Source organism: Lepidochelys kempii, chromosome 4 (genome assembly GCF_965140285.1).
Source record: "Lepidochelys kempii isolate rLepKem1 chromosome 4, rLepKem1.hap1, whole genome shotgun sequence".
NCBI classification, from domain to species: Eukaryota; Metazoa; Chordata; order Testudines; family Cheloniidae; genus Lepidochelys; species Lepidochelys kempii.
The window spans coordinates 16,719,742-16,741,041 of NC_136383.1; the positions used below are offsets into that span (position 1 = coordinate 16,719,742).

Here is a 21,300-nt window from a genome sequence, read left to right on the forward strand (position 1 = left end):
AACCCTCTTCCCCTCTTGTGAAAGAAGGTAGAATTAGCAGGAATAAATTCTTTTGCCTTCATATTGTGGAGATACTTTCTCTATGGCTCCCAAATTCCTGAGGCTGCACAATTTTCCAAGAAAGGCTCCAGAGGCGATCCTGGCAATTACAAGGTGGTAAGCCTAACTTCCATAGCAGGCAAATTGGTTGAAACTATAGCAAAGAATAGAATTAGACACATAGATGAACACAATATATTGGGGAAGAGTCAACAGGACTTTTCTAAAGGGAACTCACCAATATATTAGAATTCTTTGGGGGGGGGGTCAATGAACATGCGGACAAGAGTGATCCAGTGGATATAGTGTACTTGGACTTTCAGAAAGCCTTTGGCAAGGTCCCTCACCAAAGGCTATTAAGCAAAGTAAGCAGTCATGGGATAAGAGGGAAGGTCCTCTTATAGACAGAAAACAAAGGGTAGGAATAAATTATCAGTTTTTGCAATGGGGAGAGGTAAATAGCAGGGGCCCCCACAGATCTGTACTGCAATCAGTGCTATTCAACATATTCATAAAGGATCTGGGAAAAGGGGTAAACAGTGAGGTGGCAGAGTCTGTAGACGATACAAAATTACTCAAGATAACTAAGTCCAAAGCAGACCGCAAAGAGTTACAAAGGGATCTCACAAAACTGGGTGACTGGGCAACAAAATGGCAGATGAAATTCAAATTGTTGATAAATGCAAAGTAATGCACATTGGAAAATGTAATTCCAATCACACATGCAAAAAGATGTTGTCTAAATTAGCTATTACCATTCAAGAAAGATCTTGGAGTCATCGTGGATAGTTCTCTCTCTCTGCTCAATGTGCAGTGGCAGTCAAAAAAGTCAACAGAATGTTAGGAACCATTTGGTAAGGGATAGATAATAAGACAGAAAATATCATAATGCCACTTATATATTTACAGTACACCCACACCTGGAATACGGGTGCAGTTCAGATCACTCCATCTCAGAAAAGATATATTACATATATATAAAATATACATACACATAATATATAAAAAGCTATATTAGCTATATCTGATCTATTGCATACAGATTTTTACAAATCTCTTGTTTTATGATCTTGCTAGATCTCAGTCTTCATTTTCCTAGCTGCTGCTACATAACATGGATCTGAAAACATCAGCTTCCTATCTCCCAAATCCATTCTCTGATCAGTGCAGTGCAGCTTTTGGTCACATACAGTTAAGGCTAGAATTTATAAAATGAACTTCTGTAAACTAACTGATAAGAGTAGAGCCTTTAAGTCAAATGTGTGTAGTCTTGAGATTAGCTTGCTTATGTTCAGAATCCATGAAGAATATGAAAGGTTTCGGATACCAGGCATGCCTTATCTTTATGGACATTCCTGCCATACAGTAAGAAAGAAATGCATTAAAAAAAAGATCAAAAAGAAAAAAAGTTAGAAAATGTTCCTCTTACCAAATAAACTGTATCCATCTTTTGAAGCCCAATGACCTACTTGGTACAATCTATGCTGTCTGGTCCAAAACTGACAAAAATAAAAATAAAAAGCTTGTTAATTAGTATGTGCTTTTAACTGTTGCAGCCTTTCTCCCTCTCTGGCTAATAGCTATCACCTATTTGTATTACAGTAGTGCTCAGAGACTCTAAGGTCAGAGCTCCATGTGCTAGGCACTGCATGTACAAACATAGTAAGAAGCAGTCCCTACCCTGAAGGGCTAAAAAATAATGAGACAAAAGGCAGGAGAGTAGCAGTATCCCCATTTCTCAGATGGCGAGAACTAAGGCACAGATTAACTCTCTTTTCTAAGGTCATACATGAAACCTGTAGCAGAGTCAGAAAATGAACTCCGATCTAGTACAGTACCTTAACCACAAGACCATCTCTGCTTGGATGTCTTAGAAGGGAATTGGAGAGACTGAAGACTTTCTTCTAGGTTGTCTACTTTGAAGAGTTATCTACATTGAGTCAGTTTCTTAGTGCTAGTTCTCTTCTATAAGGACTAATAGTGCTGTAAGGAAACCAGATATGGTTAACTGTGCTGCACATATACAATTTTAACAAAGTATTTTTCTTACTCACTGTGCAAGCAAAAGTCTATTGAAAACTCTTAACTATGAAGTGTCATTTTATTCCATCTCTATCTTGATACTCCAGTATCTTGGCCAGAGCTGTTATTAACCACAACTTGCTATCTGCAAGCAAACTATACAACAATATTACCTTTGAAGAGTTTGGAGCACTATTAGAGAGAGATCCCTGCAGCCATTATTTGTTTCCTGTGGGATAATTTTTGAATGGGAAAAACACATTCCATTGGCAAACAGTGATATTAACAAATATTTTTGACTATAACTTGAAGCAGTTCAGCTCTTCATGTTTCAGTGCTTGAGCAAGAGTGATACAGGGTATTTAATTGGCACTGTTGGACAATTATTTAATACATTAGAACCTCAGAGTTACGAACACCTTAGACATGGAAGTTGTTTGTAACGCTGAAATGTTTGTAATGCTGAGCAAAACATTATGGTTGGTCTTTCAAATGTTTACAAATGAACTTTGACTTAATACAGCTTTGAAACTTTACTATGCAGAAGAAAAATATTGCTTTCCCTTTATTTTTTTAGTAGTTTACTTTTAACACAGTCCTGTACTGTATTTGCTTTTTAATCTTGCTGCTGCCTGATTGTGTACTTCCAGTTCCCAATGAGATGTGTGGTTGACTGGTCAGTTCAGAACTCTGGTGTTCGTAACTCACTCCGAGGTTCTATTACATCAGTTGTTTCATACTATAGCACAGTTTTCAAAGACTAGAGGTTCCTGTTCAAGGTTCTGTACTGCAAGTAAGGTGTCTGTAGGAGACTGAAAGACTATCACGAGGTCAACATGTTCAGAAGGCAAAACATTGAGCCCATTTTGAGGGGTGGGGAGGGAGGAAGAGCACTTATCTTCGCTCAGCAGCAACAAGAAGAAGTGGATTACGCAGTAGCATCAACTGATGCCAAAGGGAGTCCATCTGGGTATGGAGAGCTTTGGTGGCAGTGATGCAGATTCTTAAACAGTAAATTGGGGGGGAGGTGTGTAAGGGTTGGGGATACTTTAACAGCTTCATAAATATATTGAAAACAAAATGACTATAATTTCTCAGATCTGTCTCTTTAATTCCTGATTTGCAGACAGACCACATAGCTTCTCAGATAATAAATGAGGGTCACATGAATGGATTTATCGATCCAATTGATGGAACGGTGCATTTAGAAAATAAGGTTGTCCCTCATTTTTTCATAGTGCAATTCAAAATTAATTGGTTGAGCTGTTCTCTACAGCATAATCAAATTATATTTTAAAATGAGGATCTACTACTGGGGAGCGTTAAGGAACCAGCAGGCTCGATGACCTTAAAACAACTCTTAAGGACATATCAACAGGATACCGAAATGGCAAATAGGGCCATTCCTAGGGTTGCCAGGTGACCGTTTTTTGTTAGAAGTCCAGTCGTCAGCCCAGCAGGGACCCAGAGTGAAGGCAGGCTCCCTGCCTGCCCTAGCTCTGTGTGGCTCCTGGAAGTGGCTGCCAGGTCCTTGTGAGACTCCACACACTGCCCCGTCCCAGTACCAGCTCTGCAGCTCCCATTGTCCAGGAACGAAGACCAATGGGAGCTGTGGGGGGTGGAGCCATCCATTCACCTAGGGGCTGCAGAGACCTGGTGGCTGCTTCCTGGGAGCCACGATAAAGCGCCATCGGGACCCCACAGCCCGAAACTCCTCCTGCACCCCAAACCCCCGCCCCAGCCTGTAGCCCCTCCCAAACCCAAATTCCTTCCTGGAGCCTGCACCCCCCCAACACCTCAACCCCCTGTCCTGAGCCCCCTCCTTCACCCGAAACCCCTCATCCCAGCCCCATCCCAGAGCCAACACCCCCAGCCAGAGCCCACACCCTCTCCTGCACTCCAAACTCTGCCCCAGCCAAATGAAAATGAGTGATGGAGGGGGAAGGGGTGGGGCCTTGAAACATGGGCGGGGCAGGGATGTTTGGTTTTGTGCCATTAGAAAGTTGGCAACCCTACCCATTCCTTGTAGATAGTTATCGAAGCCATGTTAAGTAGACTTGAATCTTTAACATGTTTGCCTGTATTGTTTGAGAATTAAGAATAAATGTTAAGTGAATTTGTCTGTGTTTACACATATCTTGTTAGAAGTTTAACAGTGTGATCTAATTAACCTGTAGATACTAAAATTCTGTTCCTGTCTCATAACACTTCATTACTGTAGTCTACTGAGATGGGGCTTGTGGTATAATAATATTATTGTCCTCATTTCTCTTTGAAACTTGTAATGCCACATAGTGAACTACCCGTGCACTATTTTAGTAATTTGAATGGTTATTGTTTAATGTATTGTTTGAGAAAGGACCCATTGAATGGAGATCAAATGGTCAGCTTGCTTTCATCAAAGCTCACGTGGTGGAATTACCTGTCACCACCTCACCTGCTTCAACTTTAAAGGAAGCTTTGGTCCTGATCCTTTTCATCTCAGATCTGCTTAAACTTTGATAGGGAAAGTCTAAAGCCACAAGACTGAGGTCTCCAGATTTACTCTGGATTTACCCTGGAATTCTCATGGAAGAATGTGAACAAACTCTGCACCTGGACTATCTATAGGACTGTAACCTTTTAAATTGATTCCAGAAAGAAGGATTATACACACATTTGTATGTATATTGAGCTTTTAACTCTTTTTTTCTTAATAGATCTTAGATTTAATTAATAAGGAGTGGCTGTAAGCGTGTATTTTGGTGAGCTCTGAAATATTCATTGATCTGATGGGCAATGGGTCTGGTCCTTTGGGATTGGTAAAACTATAAGTATGGTGAATACGGTTTTCAATAACCCCTCACTGGATTGCCTAAACGGGACTGTATTTGTCTTCTGGTTAACCAGTGTGGTATTAGAGGAGTTGTTTTGTTATTGGCTTGGGGAATCTAATTATAGAATAAATCACCAATCTTGGGGATTGTCTGTCCCAGTTCTTGCAGTCTGCCCTGCGCTGGCATTCTCAGCGTGGCCCACTGGGACACCAGTCACAACTACATAAACCAAATAATGATTTGATTAATCAGTCACTTGTCAGAATGCTCGGCATGGTATCACTGCTTTGCTGTTTTGAAAGTTGTGGTTTAAAAGTACAGGAAGAAGTAAAACCTGCTAACAAGATAGATTTTTGCAGCACATCCTGTTTACTAAACTGCTTTGTGGACTTGTCACTTTCCACTGGTTGTTGTGAAAATGTTCCATGTTCCTACGAGTTGTAATTATTCCAATAAAAAAAAAAAAGAATGAGCCAATTAGATTCAATCCTATGATGCCTTTGTTTAAGCGATCACTTGTAGTACTTCACTTGCTAGCAGTTTGAGTTTCAGTGTATGTAAACTGCAGTATAATTCTAATCTTCCAAGTTTCCTGCATTGGATTTACAGTTTAGACATCTACTACATCCTGGAAGAAAAACACCATTGTCTGAAGATTCAAGGAACAGAAAAATAAGTTAATGATTGGCATTTATTCTGTCTTGTGTTCTCATAGGATGGCAGCAGAAATAGCGATGAGAGAATACAATAGGCCTAGAGCATACGAGCATTAGCACGGTATTAAGAACAGGAGAATACTCTTTTCAAGTTTCAGAGTAGCAGCCGTGTTAGTCTGTATTCGCAAAAAGAAAAGGAGTACTTGTGGCACCTTAGAGACTAACCAATCTATTTGAGCGTAAGCTTTCGTGAGCTACAGCTCACTTCATCGGATGCATAAAAGTGGAAAATGCAGTGAGGATGTTTTTATACACACAGACCATGAAAAAATGGGTGTTTATCACTTCAAAAGGTTTTCTCCCCCCACCCCACTCTTCTGCTGGTAATAGCTTATCTAAAGTGATCAACCTCCTTACAATGTGTATGATAATCAAGGCAAGACAGCTTAGTACATACAGTAATACTTGAGAACCAGTAGTGAAAGTTAACACACATACATGCAAAGACAAAATTGAGGATGTTTCTTTCCTTTGACTTTTTTCACTAAGTTGTGCTTTGCAACAATCAAATTAAAATGCATACAGCACTTTCTTGAACTGTAAGTACAGCAGCCGGTGGAAAGACTCTTGTATATGGAGGCTGTACGACACACAATCAAGAAGTACAGGAACACCTGAAATAGCGGAGAGAAGAGTTTCACTCAAAGCTGAGATTAATAATACCATTGGTTTTGTTAACACACTCTCCTGAAATTTAATTAAGTCTTATGCTGCTTGATTGCTTATCATTGCTTGTAGTGCAGACCTGTGTATTTTAATGAATCTGCCTCAAATGAAGGAGGCTGGAGAGTTATGAGGACAGGATTTGGCTCTGAGTATTAATGGAAAAAAGAATAAATCAAACAGAAGAACTAAGCCTTTTCCTTTTGTTTTCCACTGTCTCTCTGAAATTCAGACTTCCTTCATGTGTTTTCTTTTTCCAGTAAAAGGTGAACAAGTATTTGCCTACAGTTTAAAAGCTCCCAGCATTGGCTTAATTCCTTTCACTGAAGTCAAGGGGAATTTTTCCCCCGACACTAATGAGAGACGATTTAGCTCAGCACTAGATGCTTTTGAAAATGCCACCCAGGAACTACACTTTCTCCATAGTCGACACGATTTAGCTTTGTGCAAACACAAGAATCACAATCATGTAAAGTTCTGCTACATGGTAATATCCCACAAAGATACACCAAAAGCCTAATCCTGAACAAGTCAGTAAAGTCCTAGCAAACAAATCCCTTTTACAGGTGTGAGACTACACAGAGGAGATGACGGAATGGCTATTCACCCCACCTATTGCAATGCAACTGCAAGGGCACTGCTAAAGCAGGTCTAGCTGTCTAATTCTTGGAAGGGAGACTAGGGGATGTGGCAGTTGCTTTCCTATGCAGCTCACTCAACAGTAGAGCCATGTGGGTTCCCTGCAGCAAACACCCACTGGCCCCATTCCTGTTTGCATTTGACATGCTCTGTTCCTTTTGCCAGAGCCAGCCTTATGGGTGGGTGATGTGGGTGACTGCCCAGAACGCCATGGTCGGGGGGTGGTGTGGTCAAGAGGCAAGTAGCGGGGCAGGCCTGGGGCGAGAGACCGTGGAAGGGAGCTTGGGGCAATGGGGCATTTGCGCTTCAGCATCCCGCAATTGCGGGGGTGGGGAGGGGAGCAGCTTATTGAGCACATGCCAAACATTCCGTCTTCCTGGATGCACTCTGTTCCGGAGGCCATGCTGATGGACAATCTCATTGTCCAATCAGTGCTCATCCCCACCCTAAAGTGGTAAAATGTGCACTTCTAGTGGCTGATCCAGGGGTGAAGGGGAGGGAGGAGGTAGCAGGGGCCAGGAGAGATGGGGGTATGGTGGGGGGTCCAGAAGTGACGCGGGGGTGGGGAGCCCGGGGAGCAGAGGAGATGGGTGTGGCTCCCGGGAAGGCAGTGGGGGCTAGTGGCACCATAATACAAGTTTGCCCAGGATGCCATTTCCCCTGAGGCCAGCCCTGCCCTTCACATTTCTGTCCCACTGCAGAATTGCAAGTGCCACTGAATGTGGAATGCCCACCTGCTACCTGTGGTTTACCAACAGGGCTCTCCCCCACTAACAGATGGTCTTTGCTGCTTTCTGGCCTTGCATTCCCTGTCAGGCACTTTGCCCATACTCGTGATGATACTTTTCCTTTTAAATTGGCTTGTGTCACTCAGGTAACTCTCACTCGTTATTACTAGAGCCCTATCAAATTCACTGCCATGAAAAACACGTCATGGACCGTGAAATCTGGTCTTTTGTGTGCTTTTACCCAATACTAGACCTATTGCACTGGGAGGCCAGCATTTCTCAAATGGGCGGTCCTGACCAAAAAGGGAATTTCGGGGGTGTTCACAAGGTTATTTTGGGGGGGAGGGGGGTGGTCATGGTATTGCCACCCTTACTTCTGCACTGCCTTCAGAGCTGGACAGCCAGAGAGTGGCAGCTATTGGCCATGCGCCCAGCTCTGAAGGCAATGCCCTGCCAGCAGCAATGCAAAAGTAAGGGTGGCCATACCATACCAGGCCTCCCTTACTTCTGTGCTGCTGCCTTCAGAGCTGGGCGGCCGGAGAGTGGCGGCTGCTCACTGAGGGCCCAGTTCTGCAGGAAGCAGCACAGAAGTAAGGGTGGCAATACCATACCATGCCACCCTCACTGCTGCGCGGCTGCTTCCGAGCTGGGCTCCCCGCCGGCAGCCACCACTCTCCATTTGCCCAGGTTTGAAGACAGCACCACCACCAGCACAGAAGCAAGGGAAGGAGTACCACAAACTCCCTACAATAACCTTGGGACCGCTTCTTTGGGTCAGGACAACACAGTGATATTTCAGATTTAAATAGCTGAAATCATAAAATTTTATGATTTTTAAAATCTTATGCCCATGAAATTGTCCAAAATGGACCGTGAATTTGGTAGAGCCCTACTTACTGCTGTGGTTCTCTAACACAGAGTCAAGTAAAAGGCTTATCTGCTGCTTCCCTAAATGAATATTATAGATGGCCAACTTGGGGGCCCAAGATAGCTTCAGTTAGTAACATAAAGGGTGGGTAAAGCAGGATCTCCCTTCTATATTAGATACAAATCTGTTCATTGATTGCATTTTCCATCACCTCTACCATTTGTCCTAGAACTAATTGAAACATCACATCAGAGAAGCCTCTTGATTTATCAAACACTTACAAATATGTATTAAATAAGTGACAAACCTTATTAGAATAGCCTTAATTTTTCCCTTTTGTTAATATCTCTCTTTATTTGACAAACAGAACACACAGGGCACCACAGGATAGTGCAGAAATCAGAGCAGATGGATCCCTGTTTAAAAAGAAAATATATTAAAGTCTGTCAACTTAAGATGTACATCTAACTTTTCATTGACTTTATCATATTGAATGGATTTAAACTCAGACTAGAATATAGGCTTTCAGTGCTGCCTTTGACTGGGATGACAGGGCCATTATGGGGAAAGGGGGATGGGGAGATACATTTTAGTTAAACTTCTTTTATCAAAGGATTTTTATCCCAGATTCATAGAAATTAAAAGATATCAAACCCTATTTGTTTATCTAGTCCATAGCCCTGCTTTTTACCCCAGTAAGCCCCTCCCTTTCCACACACACACCCCCAACAAAAAAGTATGTCCAATTACTTGCTGTAGGAGGCAGAGAGGCAGATTACCTCCTAAGACACCAAAGACTTTATTTACAAATTAGGAAGCAGAGTTATCTAATGGGTGGTGTTTACCCAATAACAACCATGCTTTAGCAGATGGAAACCAGACTGAGACTAGAGATTGGAAGCTCTGCTAGATCAAGTCCACTTACCTGTGCAGGATTGTTCCTTATAGAGTAACCTCTGGGGTTCTGTCCGGTTTCCATTTTAAATGTTTCCAGTGGTGGAATTTTTCAACGGGTAAACAGTTTTTTGCATTTAGGGTTAGGATGTATTTTCTGATATTCAGCCAAACTATTCCTTTTCTTAACTTCATCCTTTTGCTAGTCCTCACACCACTCCTTAACACACTGCTCTATACCTTTCAGGTCTTTGCAGTTATAGCCCCCACTGACTGTCAAAAACTGTACATATTTAGCTCTGAATTTTCCTTAACGGTCAATGCCTCCATGCTCCAAATTAGTTTCACTGCTCTTCTCTAATTTCCTTCCAATTCACCTGCATCCTTCAGGTATTGAAGATCTAGCAAGGAAAAAAATATGTTCTAGATAGAGAAACTATTGCCTTCCTGCTCTGACATAGCTCCAAATTTTTAAAAGATCTTAGCTCCGAAGTGAAGTGACCAGGTTTTGAAGCTACTGTTGAGCCCTTTGGAAAATCATTAGGTGCCTAAATAGAAGCTGAGGTTTGGTTTGTTTGTTTTTAATTAGCCTATAACATTTCTGTAGAGATCCCCCAAACCTCCTTGGCTTTGTGTTATTATTGCTCTATTGAATGTGTAATCATACGTGTAATTTCGTGACCAGTATCACCCTGAAGCATTTCAGTGACATGCCTTTCCATGTCTTTCCACCCACAGAACATGTACACGTTTGCAGTTTTTTTTCCCCTAGGGACATTAGGCTGAATCTCATTTTATAATTTCATGGCCATAGTTCTAACCTTCCTCAGTCCCTTCATATTATTCCTCTCTTGTGTTCGTAACACATCCCAATTCAGTGTGATCTATTCATTTAATTTTCATATGTTATCTAATCTTGTTTTTTCATTTCTTAGGCTTTTCTGTTATTTGTGCTTTGGCACAGAAGGAGTTAACTCCAGAAACTACAATATTGTAGCTTGAAAAAACACATACACAACCGCCTTGTTGATTGAACCACACATTTAGAATTCTGTCTACATTCTGCAACACCTTTTCAGCTCATCAAGAGAACCCTTGGCGAAGAGATTCATGCTGAGGGAGTAAGAGCCAAGATTTAGATCAGTAGTTTGGTCTAAATGGCGGTTGATTATCAGGTTAGTATTATGTACAATGTCTGCATTAGAAATTATCCAATATACATTTAATTTAGATGGATATTTAAATGTAACCAATGCCTCATCAGAGGGGGTTCTCTATCTCAGGTGCGTAGCAAATCTCTGCTTTAAAGGGGCATCAATTAATAACGGATAATTGCACTTCTACTTTTCATGAAATTATCTCAAAGTGCTTTACAACAGTACCAAAGGAATGATCTATTTTACAGATGGGGAGAACAAAGGAAGAAGAGCTAAGGGACTTGTGCAAGGTTACACAGTGAGTCGGTGGCAGTTGCAAGTAGAACCGAAGTCTTCAAATGACCAATCCTCCGCTAATTTCTAGACCACAGTGCCCTCAAATCATAAGGGAAGACTCCTAGCAGCCGTGTTCAGATGGGGAGGAATCACACTGGGTGGAAGCTGGCTAATGAAAATGTAGCCAACTGATCTGCTTAGATCAATGACATGTTGCTTTAAGGGCTGTTCTTTGAGCATGAGCAAAACAAAATATTATTAAATAGTAACTAACAGGGATTCCGTATCTTGTCCGGTAGAGAGTCCTCATGGCAACGCTTCCGCCACAACAGCAGCATTCATTCATGTCACTTGCTACTTGACATTCAAGACAACAGAAACAGAATGCTCCACATAGGCCTGGATAAAGACAAACAAATGAGGCTCACTCAATGTTCTCCCCTTCATTCATGCAGACAGTTAACTTTCACCACCACTTTTAGGAGAGATGTAGAAACGGCTAGAAAATCGGAAGGAGAAAGTTAGGGACATGCCAATGGGCCAGAGCTAGTGCGAAGGAGGGGAAGGTCATTGAAAGACCTATATAGTGATGTCTTGTGAGGCTTTAATAGGCAACTCTTCTCTCCCTCCCCCTCATAATGAATGAAGGCCATTTTTTCACTGCCAAAAAAGGTGTGTTTTTATAGTAAATTTGCACACACACGCTTTAGTTGTCTCACTGTAAAATTCTAGTGGAGGCGAGGCATTGTAGTTTTTACCATGGTGTAACTAAGCGAGGTGATCCGCAGGTGCGGGAGATAGAGTTGAACTTGTGCAGATACACCACTAAAAGCTACATGAGCACTTTGCCTCCACTAGGATTTTACAGCAAGATAGCTAACCCATGTCAGTTATCCGGCTGTAAACACACTCCTTTCTGGAGCTATGACCCTCAGCAGATTCGAATTAACTTTCTTTACGTGGGACTGGAGTACAAGTAGTTGCTTTGTGTGAGAACGAGTGGGTGATGTAGCCAACTAGTGACTGGCTCTCAGAGTGGATACAGGAAATACAACTACAAGCCACTCCTTTAAATCAATATAAAATAGACAAACGGGATTCCTCCATCCCCCATTTAAAGTCAGACCCGGTAAAAGACTGGAGATATAATATTAAGCCAAACATCAAGACACCTGAATCCAAAACAAAAATACAATATTTGACTATCCACTTACAGACTCCACAGTCACTGCAGCAATCCATCAACCCGGTCTGCCACAAGCTACTTGGTGCATTAGCCACAGTAAGTTGGGGCTGTACAACGATGACTTGGGGAGAGGCCATGTCTAGTTTCACCAGCTGAGTTCAGAAGTTTACATTCTCAAAGGAGAACAAGAAAAAGGAACGGTTTTGCAAGTTGGTTAGGAATGTTACTCACATTTCTTTGTGAAATGGCACCATGTTTCTCACTTCATTGGAAGAAATGCTGTCCATATGATAACTGGATAATTTTGGTGGACACAGGAGGCCAAATTGTTGTCAATGGAGTTGGACCAGGGATGAATTTAGCCCATTTTCTTAAGTCCAGGTTATGAGAGGGTGTAAATTTTCATTCAAAAGCACATTTCTCCTTAACATCACATTGGGGCATAGTTCATTCCTGATTCAAAGGAAAGAGTGCCACTAACGGGATGGCAACAACATATCTTCCAACAACACCTAATGGTTCCTTGGCCCTCTCCCAGGTGAGTTCTGACCTACTCTGAGCCTACTTAGTTTGTGTGATCTGAGAACATCACAACACAACACACTATGGATGTTATCGCAGAAATGGAAATCTCTCTGTTGCTGCTGTTCTCCAAGAGACCACTCTGAGACCAGAGATTAGCCCCCAAATAAGGATTTTCCTTCTGCAGCTAACCCTCAGCCCAATTCTGAGATCTCACTCAGTCCTTCCCTCAGGCAAACTTCCTTTGACTTCACTGATGATTTGTCAAAGTCAAGAATTATTCTGGCAGCAGTAAACAGCTTGTCAGACATTTTCAGAGAACATTGGGCAAGATTCATGAGGGGGACTTTGGTGCTGCAACACTCATTGTTGAAATACTTAATGTTCAGGCATCCTGCTGCCTCGGGGAATTCACAGCCCAGGCACCCAGATCCTTTTTAGGCTAACAGATGTATTGGAGCATAAGCTTTTGTGGGTGAATACATGATCCACCTGATCCACCCTAAGGAGTGACTTCAATGCAACTTAAGCAAGTGTTTAAAGTTAAGCATGGGCTTAGGGCCAGATTTTAAAGGTATTTTGGCCCTTAAAGATATAGATAGGCGCCTAATGCCCAACTCCCACTGAGGTTATTTGCAATTCTGCACTTGGCACTTTTGAAAATCCCACTGGGCACCTCTCTCATCTTCAGGTGCCTAAACACCTTTAAAATCTGACCTTAAGTGCTTCTTTGAATCAGCGCCTATCAGTCTTCATTCATAGGGAAAGGAAACTAATAATGATCAATATGTGCTGTTTAAACTTAAGAACTCTATCGTGACCCCTTGCTTTTATTTCCAGATGAGCCACTATCAATTATTATAATGTCCCCTTTCTTTGATAATGAAAGAATGATTTCAGTAAATCAACAACAAGTCAACTCAACATTCATTGGTGTCAAAACAATAGTGTCCAAAATCTTGACACATTGGAACAGTTATTGTGAGGCTAGAACAGATTGGATTGCGCATCTGCATTTTGCAAGTGACACTTTTGCACACTTAACACAAGACACTCCCAACCGTGGAATCTTCCATAATAGAGATTTGTATTTTTAGTTTTCTGTGCTCCCTACCAAAACTCTTTAAAAAATGAAAGAAAAAACCCCAAATTATTTGATTTATTGGCTATTAATTATCTTATCTTAAATTATAGTTGGATATAAAAGAAGAAAGACATTGATGATATCTATTAATATCTATTAGCTATATGTAACTTCTGACAAAGTGGGTATTCACCCATGAAAGCTTATGCTCCAATCCGTCTGTTAGTCTAAGGTACCACAGGACTCTTTGCCACTTAAAAACTACTTGCTTACAAAATCAGACACAAAAAATGCAGAAGTGTCACAGTGCACTATGGCTGAAACATGGCTGACTTTCTCATTTTTACCATATCATTATAAAATATGTCAATGTGTGTATAAATATTGTACTTACATTTCAGTGTGATACTTCAGCCTGTCTTTCATTTGTGAGCCTTGTCTGAAGCCCAAGGTCCCAGGCAGTGGGGCTGAAACATGTAACTTAGCTTCACGGGGCCCCCTGTGTCATGGAACCCTGGGCAATTCCCTGCTTGCCACCCCTTTATGCCAGCCCTCCACTTGCAACCCCCCCTAAACCTATCCCTTGACACCCCTCTCGGCGGTGCAACTCCCAGGTTGAGAAACACTGATCTAGATGATTTGAGTACTCACTGGAAGACCTCTGAGTACCCCCAGGGGTACACGTACTTCTGGTTGAGAACCACTGCTCTAACCAATGGGCTAAAAGTTCCTGAGGGGGCACTGCCAACTCCATTTCTTATCAGAAATGGGTTAGGCACCTAGTTCCAAAAGATGGTTCATGGCTGTGAATCCAGAACAAATGGAACGGTCTCTGTCTAGCCTGGACTTAAGCCCCACTCTTCAAAGGGATCTAAGAGCCTAGGCCACCCCACTCTTCTAAGTATTTCCCATTACCTAGATTAGGCAGCTCCCCACGCAGCATTCTGGCTTTCGTAGATCCCATTCTTAGGTGCCTAACGCTCCCTATGCATTGTATAGGGAGCCTAGCATCTAATGCAGGGCAGTGGATTCCACTGGGTGGCTAGGTGCCTAAAGGTAAGTCATTGCAAGGCTCAATGTTGCAATGCCTGAATCCCTTTAGTACAATTCTAAAAAAAGGCATTAAATAACCATCAAATGTATTAAGAATGGAGGAACAAAGACGAGTTATCTATGTCTTATCCTACATTTCCCTCATTTTAAGAAGGAAATATACTTGATATGCAGTTAACACACTTCTAAAGTCTGTTAAACAAATGTACAAAGTATTAATGACAGAGGAATAAAGGAGAAGTGTTATTAGATTTCTATAGCAATCATGCATTTCCTCATTTTTAGAGAAAATTAGGTTTTATGCAGGTAGTACATTTCTAAATAAAGGCTATTAAAGAACTGCACAAAGGCTGCTAACTATTAGTGATAAAGAGAGAAAATATAACCTTAAATTACTTATATTTTGCAAGGAAGGTGCTGGTGTATAGCCATCTTTCAGGGATCTCTAAGAAAGCTTTTTTAAAAGCACAGAAAGTAAAAAAGAGCAGAGCAAAAAGATTCTTACCACAAAGCATCACCATATCAGCCAAGTGGCAAAAACCTCTCTTCTGGGAGCTTAAGATAAAGCAAGCCACATCACCTGAACCAATCAGAAGGTATTCTTTGACTATGTGACCTTTTGCAGACTCATATCTCACATATTAAATTACAGATGTTTTCCTTATCCAATCTGAAGGTTTTTCTAACCGCATGGTCTTTTATGGAATTATTCATTGTTGCATGTTAGAACGTAGATTAAAGATAAAATAATTAAAAGGAACAAGCATGTGATTTCTTTCTCAGACTCCTTTTTTCTTTTTAGCATTAGCTTTCTTTGTTTTTTAATTCTGGACCACAAATAAAGTTTCCTCTTTACACACAACTCCTTCAGTAATTGCCTTTTAAAACTCCTAATAAACACTGTTTGAGTTATATGCCTAACCTTTATTATAATTTCCCATATTGTATTATTTAAAAGTAACCTATTTACATGGTTTGGTTTTATGAATATAGAAAAACAGGGCCCTATACACATCCCTGGAGTGCAGTCTCCTCTCACCTTGGTTACAATGAGGCTTTGGAAAAAAAGCTGCAAATGAACAGCTTGTTTCAAATGAAATTACTTTTGACCTAAATTTGGGATATGGCCTCAAAAAGACTTTATTCTTGTGAAAAATTGCAAATGGAGGTTCCGCCAATAGTGCTTGCATCTCAGACACTATCCCAGCTGATATAAAAGCTTTAAAAAAATGCAGTCTTTGTAGAACGGTGCGATGTGGAACAAATTGCCATAGGGTCAAAAGGAAGACTCAGTAGGTGGGGTAAAACTAAGTTTAGATTCCACAGTGGAACCAGATCTCTGATAGGAGAGTTGTAGCTCATAGGGCTAGCTTTATTATATTCACTGCCTTGCCTTCATTGCATTCTGACTTTATTATATTTAGCAGTAATGCAAGGAACCTACAGGCCTGTATCCAGGGCCGGATTAATCTTTTGTGGGCCCTGCCCCCGCTCTGCCTGCACTCCACCCCCACTCAGCCTCTTCCCCCCAAGGCCCCATCCACACTCCGCCTTGATGCCCTGCCCCTGCTTGGCCTCGTTGCCCTGAGGCCCCGCCCAATGCTCGCACAGGGGGGAGGGTGCAGAGAGGACTTAGGAGGGCGCAAAGAGGAGTGAGTGGCAGGCAGAACCTCAGGGGGAAGAGGCTGAGCGAGAGTGGGGCCTCAGGGCAGAGCATGGGTGAAGTGGGGAGTAGGGCTTCTCAGTGTGGGCCCAGCGCCACTGCACCATTGTAAACCCGGTACTGTCTGTAACCTGTAAGACATTAATTTCATCAGTTAGCATAGTTAGCATAAGGCTTGAGGCCTTTGAACAGAAACTTTAAACAAACAGCCCAGTGGAAAACTTCAAGTGTTGGGGAGTTAAAAATAGTGTGTTCAAGAGTAAATTCTAACAGGAACATGAGTCCAACCACAAGAGTGTCATAGCAACGAATTTACGTACATAAGAGGTGCATGGGTTACATCCGCAGAGCCTTAACCACAAGAGGGCCATGGCAAATCACTGATATACTAACCTATAGGACAGGTATTTTCAAACTGGGGGTCATGACCCTTCAGGGGGGTCATGAGGTTATCATGTGGGGGGGTCACGAGTACATGCACGAAAGACAGCAACTGCTATAAGAGGAACCTATCCAAATTCACGGTTCATTTTGGTCAATTTCACAGTCATAGGTTTCAGAGGGGTAGCCGTGTTAGTCTGTATCAGCAAAAACAACAAGGAGTCCTTGTGGCACTTTAGAGACTAACAAATTTATTTGGGCATAAGCTTTTGTGGACTAGAACACACTTCATCGGATGCATCTGATGTCAAGTCTCACAGTGTTGAACCAGAAAAGGGACATGTCTTGACAGGTACTCAGCAACAATACAAAATCCTCAGAGGAGACCCAAGCCAAAAACCGGCTCTCAGCACCACGTAGATGAAAGCTTTATTCTTCTTCTGTAGCAATCTTGATGTCCTGACAGTTGGTTCGGGAGTAGGGTGACCAGATAGCAAGTATGAGAAATTGGGACAGAGTGTGGGTGGTAATAGGCACCTATATAAGAAAAAGCCTCGAATATCAGGACTGTCCCTATAAAATCAGGACATCTGGTCACCCTGTTCAGGAGGCACCAGGCTAATTAAATGCAGACTCACAAGCTCCAGTGTTTGTATCATGTGAAGGAAGCTAAGAAAACAGATTTTGGTGTAAAGCTCCAAGTGGTGAACTCTAACACTGCAGTAACTATGGTCTGGAGCCAATGGCAGCAACCCACTGCAAGGGCACCTTGTGGTACACTGGTATCATCTTCAAAGCAATATGATCTCGTCCCCAGATGGCAGTACACACAATCTGAGGAAGATTAATAATTAAAACATGGACAGTATTGAGTTTAATGCATGAACTGATATATAACTGACTAGAAACACTAGAAAACAATATATATCTAAAAGAAGCATATGTTAAGGGCATACCAGGTGTAAGTACAACACTTCGCTATGAGCTAGTGGATGTAACCATGTCACCTTTAGTAACCTGGGAAAAGGTCTGTCCTCTAATCAATAGCTCCAGAGTAGCCACATCTATACCAGGAGTAGCAATGGTTACAGTATGGCATAAGTTAGTCCTGCATACAGTATATACATATAGCACCATCCTATAACGTTAGAATTGGGAAAGGTCTCACATTTAATCAAGGATTAGCAGTAGCAAAATTGTATTGGTAAATACTGTTTTTAAAATATGGAACAGGAAGAGACACTTGTTTTAATTCTTGTCAAGTACCACCACTGAGAGCAGTTCAGGTACAGGGTCTGTGACACTCCACCCTAATTAAGACTCTTATTTAACTAAGATTACATCACTGCAAAACCTTGTGTGTCCCGGACACAGCCTCTTTGGTAGCTTGTGTGCAAGTGTGGAGGGTTTGTAAAAGGGTATGAGGTGGCTGTTATATTTTACAAATGTGGTATTCTGTCAGGGAAGTGATCTCAGGGTTTGAGGGTAGTGCAAATGCAGATAGCACCTGTCCATTACAGTGAAAAGGCAGAGTGAGGGTATGCATGTTATGGGCAAGCTGGGGCATTTTTCAAAGAGGGCGGAGTTAAGGCTTCATGGGCATTTACCTTAAATCTCTGTTTCCTGGTGTGAAAGGGGTCAGCTTGCCATTGGAGCATCCCCTCATGGCCAGGCATGGTGTAGCGGCTCTATCCCCATCTGGTGCCCTCCCGCTGACATCTGCTCTGGTTTTACAGTGGTCTGCCTTTTTCCATGGCCCAGCTCTCCAGCCAGGTCATGATTTAAGTCCATCCTTCTGGGGCAGCAAAGTCCAATAGAAAACAGCCTAGTGTCCTCACCAAAGGGTCTTCAGCCACACCTCTGGACCCCGTGGTCCTCACAGCCTTCTCTCTGGGCTTCCCACTCTCTTCATCCCCTGAATCCTCTTAAAAAAATCCCAAAATAAAAGTATACAAACTCCCCAATTTCTACCCTCTTTGGGCTTGACCACTTATCCCTCTCCTGCTGTGTTCCTACACTGAACGCCTCCCAGAACTTTCTCCCTAGCTGTTCAAATCCTGCCCTTTTATCAGGGCTTACTTCTGGAGGCTGTTCCATGCCCAATGGTTGCTTTGTCTCTCTGCTGGCCTCTTGCCAGACTTCCCCACTCCGGAGAGGTTACCAGATCCAACTCTCTCCCTGGGCTTTCTCCTCCCGATCTCTGTAGTCTCAGAGAGCCTGCAGAGTTCCTCCCTCTCTACCTGCAGCCCTTTCCTTTGTCTTTCTTTCTTTTTTTCTTTGGCACAGCAGCAGCAGCATCATACAAAGCTACAGCTGCCAACTTCTTCATTCATTTGCTTTTAGATAGCCAAGCTTTCTCCCTCTCTCTCTCTCCTCCCACCCCCCCCCCCCCCCCCGTAAGGAAACTCAAACAGGCTTTTTTTGCACATTCCATTCCCCCTAGTCCATTTAGGAGAAAATCTTCTATTCCAAGTGTGGTGTTTAGATGTTGCTTGTAATTATTAGAATTGGGAGCACTGGCTGTTGGGGGGTCTGAAAGGACAGGAAACAGGAAGGAGGGGGGAGGAGTTGAAGAGGCTGAGGGAGAGCTACTGAGGGTGCAGCAGCAGCTTGGAAAAGAGGTTTCCACTTTAAAAAATAAAGTCCTGTTGAAGTTTGTTAGTACCTTGCCTGGCTACAACAACATTTTGGCGACGAGGATGGATCTTCTGCCTCTTAACCCACCTGCACCCTTTCTACAAAGCCCAGCTGAGCCTCCAATTGCTTTTACTGCCTGGATCCATATCTGCTTGCAATCAGTGCTACAGAGATTTCTGAAGTAAGAAAGCCTGCTCTGCTAATCCACTGCCTTGGAGCAGAAGGGTAGCATATATTTTATACTTTTCCCCTTACAGACTGTAAATATGAGACTGCACTCAATACATTAAAGAACTTTTTTCTACCAGAAGTGAATGTAGTAGCTAATTGCTTCAGATTTTGCCCGTGTGAGCAGAAACCAGGGGAGACTATAATGCAGTATATTGCTTCCCTGAGGAGTCTGATTGTAACTTGTGACTTTGGGAATATGGCAGATGAGATGATTAGAGACCAGCTCATTGAAAAAACAACCATGCTTTGTGTAAGAGAACGTTTACTTCTAGAACCACAACTTACACTAGAAAAAGCAATAACCATTGCTACCCAGATTGAGTCAGCTACAGCTGAAGCCAAAACAATGAGCAAGGATACAGGAGGCACAGTCCAGGCTGTAACTCCTTTGCAGAAAAGTTCACTATAGCTGCAGACAAACAATTACAAGAGGAAAACTAATGAAAAACCACCAAACCAGGAAATTCAAAATACAGTAAAAGCATGCTTTCGCTGTGGATCCCCACTGTTGGATCATATTAAAGAAGTTCTGTATTAAAATCACAAATGAGTTTGATTCCCCAGAGTTTAAATTCCAGGGTATTACTAATTAAGAGGTCTCTTGGTTTTTGGTACTGTTTCTCTCCCTCTATGTGTGAAACTTGCAAGCTGCTAATTGTGTTAGTGCATTCTAAGACAGAGTCTGTTCTCAAAGCAATTCACAAGAGAGAGAGACTCAAAGCAATACTCTAACAACAGAAACAGCACCCAGAGACTCCCCACCCTTTTGTTGTATTAACCATTGTGATTAAAATAGAGATAGAGGATGTATGTGGATGGATGCTTGGTGTGGATAATAACTGAATGATCAGGGAGGTGCCAGCCTAAGAATCCAGTGTCCATCGGCTGAAGAAGGCGTCAAGTGGAAATAACCAGAGGACCACCCCCCCCCCCCCGGAGGGCAGACTGGAATCCACCCAACAGCCTCAAGAATGGGAGAACCAAAGAACAAGATAACATCTTGGAGCCGTCAGGAATGTGCTATCTGCTGATTGATTCAGCAACAGCATGATGAAGCAATTCCCATAGACTGGCATAGGAAGAAATTCCTATAAAAATGGACTCTAGAAACTGAGAACTTTGGGGTCTGATTCTGCAAACCAACTTCCAGGAGCATCAGATGAGCATCTGACAAGGCCCTGCTCCCTCCTCATGTCCAGGCCACCTGGCCAGTGGCTTGGCATGAGCAACTCTAAGGCTGGTAACTATGATAACAACCTTGCAGAACCTGTGTGTGTGTGTGTGTGTGTGTTTGTATGAATGAATGTGTGAATAAATATGAGATTGAATGGAATGTTATAACTAGAACTAACTGCTTACTAGGATTCTTTCTGTATTCACAATAAATGTGGTATTTTGCCTTTTTCCCTTTAATAAGATCCTGCTGGTTTTTAATTTATTGGTACAACACCACAACACCTTGCAAACTACACAGGATGTCCGGCAAAAGTAGCTCAGTGCAATCATTGCAAAAAGATTGGGCATTTTGTTAAAGTATGTGGCAGCAGCCAGTTCAATCAACAGGTGCAGGCAGTTACAATACCAGATGTTACTGTGCGGAACGTGGACAAAATCACTACTGCACATATTCCAGAACAAATAAAGTGCATGGTAAACATTTCCGCCATACCCTCAGGCAAATCACACTCTATTCAGCTAATGTTGGACACTGGCTCAGCAGTATCT

The 21,300-nt window shown here is 42.3% G+C and overlaps 1 long non-coding RNA gene across 1 annotated transcript; it reads right to left on the reverse strand.

Moving 5' to 3' along the window:
• Positions 1-10,219: 10,219 nt before the first annotated feature.
• LOC140910193 (uncharacterized) lies at positions 10,220-12,024 on the reverse strand. The gene is made up of 2 exons (XR_012158451.2): positions 11,093-12,024; positions 10,220-10,498 (listed from the first exon to the last, which is right to left on the reverse strand). It is a non-coding gene; the product is annotated as an uncharacterized LOC140910193 (long non-coding RNA).
• Between the last annotated feature and the right edge of the window lie 9,276 nt (positions 12,025-21,300).